Source organism: Colobus angolensis, unplaced genomic scaffold (assembly GCF_000951035.1).
Source record: "Colobus angolensis palliatus isolate OR3802 unplaced genomic scaffold, Cang.pa_1.0 Scaffold121, whole genome shotgun sequence".
Taxonomy (NCBI): domain Eukaryota; kingdom Metazoa; phylum Chordata; class Mammalia; order Primates; family Cercopithecidae; genus Colobus; species Colobus angolensis.
In genome coordinates this window covers 4,768,639-4,771,809 of record NW_012113253.1, presented here as the reverse complement: position 1 = coordinate 4,771,809, position 3,171 = coordinate 4,768,639, and the positions used below count along the sequence as shown (strand labels likewise).

The window sequence follows — 3,171 nt, the reverse complement described above, 5'->3', positions numbered from 1 at the left end:
TCGGTGGGGGTGACTGGGAGGAAGCAGAGGCAGGACCTGCCCGCTGATCAGTGGACAGACGCAAGCCCAGGGAGCGGGGTGGACCAGAGCCCCTTACCGAAGGCTGCGCCGAACCCCCATGCGCCGAACCCCCAGCTTCGGGAAGCCCAACGCTGCTTGGCCTTGTTCAAGGCTTGCTCGCGGGTCGAGGGACCGGTGGGTGGGAGGACAGCCCACCTCCCCCGCACACCTATCCCTCAGCCACCCACCCCGATCCGCCCGGGGCCGCCTCCGCCCCGTTTTGGCCCATCTGCCACCCCCGGCCACCTGCGTACCCAGCTGGGTGACTTCTCATCCATTGGCCACCTGGCGCCCCTCTCTCTGGATTTATACACAAGGCGCCTGCCTGGGTTCGCCTGGGTGGAGTCTTCCTTGTCGCTTCCCCTTTTCTCCCTCTAGGAAATGAACCCAGTCGTGGTCTTCAGAGACCAGAATCCTAGTTTAGGTCAAAATAAATGCATGCGCGCCCCATCGCTAGTTCTGCACTTCAGGTTACTTTGGAGCACTTGTTCCAGAGCAAAGGACTTCTCTCCCTACCCCATGGTGTCCCAATGCTTTGTAGGAGGCAGGGCATACACGTGGATTTTGACTATAAATTAAATACTCTTGCCTAGGTCTTTCCTCATCCAGCAGAAATCTGATAAAAGGAGTAGCAGGTCATAAGTCAAGATTCTTTTTCTTTTTCTTTCCCTTTTTTTTTTTTTAGCAGAACAATTACAGTGCAGAGATGCAAACTGCTGCCACAGACTGACCTTTAACCATACACGTATTGGTGACATTAAAAGGAAAAAATCTCACTACTTATTACATGGTTGTTGTCCAAAGCTATATCAATATCTGGATAAAAATGTTTTAAGTGTTTCTTTGCCCAGTGATGATTTTGGCATTTTTGAATAATGAAATCTAAAATGGAAAATAGGGTTAATTTGAAGCATAATGTATATCATAGGAGGAGGAAGGAAATGCGAATTACTTTTAAAAGGTTAAGAATCTTAAATCCATGCCTACTAAATAAGAGCTGTCACTTTAATCGAGAATAGGTTTCTCCATTTTTAAGGACCAAAGCTGGCTCCTTTTCCACATTAACTTTGTGACTTGCTTGTATTTTAAAATTGAGGACTGTCTGTGAAAGCTGTACAATACAATACACACTATATTTGTCTCTAGTTTTTCTGACTCACAGTGGCAATCATAATGGTTATTTTGTACTGCCAGTGCTTTTAGCAAGTTACCAAATGGTGTGTTGGCTGAATTCAGTGTCAGCATGAGGATATGAGCCTTCTAGATGGACCTGGCAAATGTTAGATGTGACAGAGTTTCCCAAGGAGGTGTGGTACTTCTCAGCAGAGAGTCAAAGGCCAGAGATGTACTCCAAAGAAATAAGGGTGAAAAGATCTAGCATGAAAAAATATATAATAAACAACCAAAACCCCGTTAAGTACCGCTTTAAGAAATGGTTACCATGGTGACTGGGAGTCTATGGGGTGTGTGTGTGTGTCTCTGTGTGTATATGCATGTGTGTGGGTATGAAAGTTATGGGCTGGCTCTATATGTACATACATGTTCCTCACAACTTTTCTGACACTCCTTGATTTATTACTCTGCCATACTAATTCACATCCCATCCATCATGAGATCTGGTCCCTACAACAGGTGGGACCTGGGACAGACACACTCATTCATGGTACCCTGCCAAATATGGGCCAGCCCTGCCAGACAGGTGGTCCTGAAGGCCTGCATCCTCCAGAGGAGGAGCTTCACTTCAGCCCCAGGACAGCACCCTGAAATTGGCAAGATGCTTGTATGGGCAGGGTCATTTTAATTCCCTAGGAATTTCTGTTAGCCTCAGGGGAGAAGGATATTTCTGAAGACTCAGATTAAATCAAGGCCTTCCTTGGGGGTGTGCTGGCATTCCCTAGGGCCTTTGGAAATGACTTGACTCCTGCGGGCTTTTCAGACTGGGAGCTGGTCATCTTTAGTCAGAATGGGTCATCTGTGAAAGCTACAGATCTCCTGGGTTTCAGCCGCCCTGGGAGATGGGCCAGGACTCCGTATTACTTTCATCCTCTTTGCCTCCTCACTCCCGCCTCACCCACCCCCTGCCAGCGCTTTACTCATGAATTTACTGCCAAGCTGCTGGGGGACACCTAATAGCCCCCAATGGCTATATTGTGATAGGAGGCCAGAATGCCACTTTTTCCTGTTTACAGCATTTGTTTTCTGATGGGAGAGGTGGGTAGGAATGAATGAAAGAGTTAGATTCAGGAGAGTCCAGAATGTAATATCAATAAAAATGGCTTCACTACTAGGGTTCTGCAGCTGGAGAAGGTCTCTGGAAGTCAGCCATGTGAGGCAAATGAGACTCTCAGGGGAATCATCCCTGGCTGAACACTCCTTCAACCACTCACAGACTTTACCCTCAGTTCCCAAGAATCCTTTCTGGGACCTTAGTGATTCTCCTTTGGTGTCAAACTGAAGTCACCTTTTCTCCTGGCTACTTTAGGACTTTTGAGGGTTAGGGGTGAAGCTAATTCATCTTTGCATCTTCTGTACTGAGCACATCTGGGACTTTGTAAAAGTTTTCAGAATGAATGGATGCTCTGTGTAAACCTGTCCTCCATCCTGTCAGCAATTCCTAGATCCCCTTCTGCCTCTTCTTTACAGTCCTTGCTACTGAGGTTTTCCTACTCGAATCAGTTTAGCCTAAATTCTCCCAAGGGCCTTTCTGACCTCAACTTCTCTTGGTGGGTGCCTGTAGTCCCAGCTACTTGGGAGGCTGAAACAGGAGAATGGTGTGAACCCGGGAGGCAGAGCTTGCAGTGAGCCGAGATCGCGCCACTGCACTCCAGCATGGGCGACAGAGTGAGACTCCGTCTCAAAAAAAAAAAAAAAAAGTTCTCCCCAACTTTTCTTCTGTAGCCTCCCTGAACCCACAACCTCAACTCCACAAACACAGCTGTCCAAGAAAAGTCCCATTTAATCACATCTGCTTTTACATCTCACTTGTATTTCTCTTAGCCCAATCCAGATTGAGGGTGTGTCACATGACAGGTGTCCAGCAAATATTTGTTGAATGAATTCTGAATTTCACTGCAGATAGGGAAGGGGTATGTTTTTCTGCCAGTTCCACAA

The 3,171-nt window shown here is 47.1% G+C and overlaps 1 long non-coding RNA gene across 1 annotated transcript in view; it reads right to left on the bottom strand.

The window, feature by feature from the left end:
• The window catches only part of LOC105504035, an 8,400-nt gene extending 8,199 nt beyond the window's left edge, over positions 1 to 201 (bottom strand). Inside the window, exon 1 of the long non-coding RNA XR_001000563.1 lies at positions 98 to 201. This is a non-coding gene — a long non-coding RNA (uncharacterized LOC105504035). The remainder of the gene's footprint in view (positions 1 to 97) is intronic.
• Positions 202 to 3,171: the final 2,970 nt, after the last annotated feature.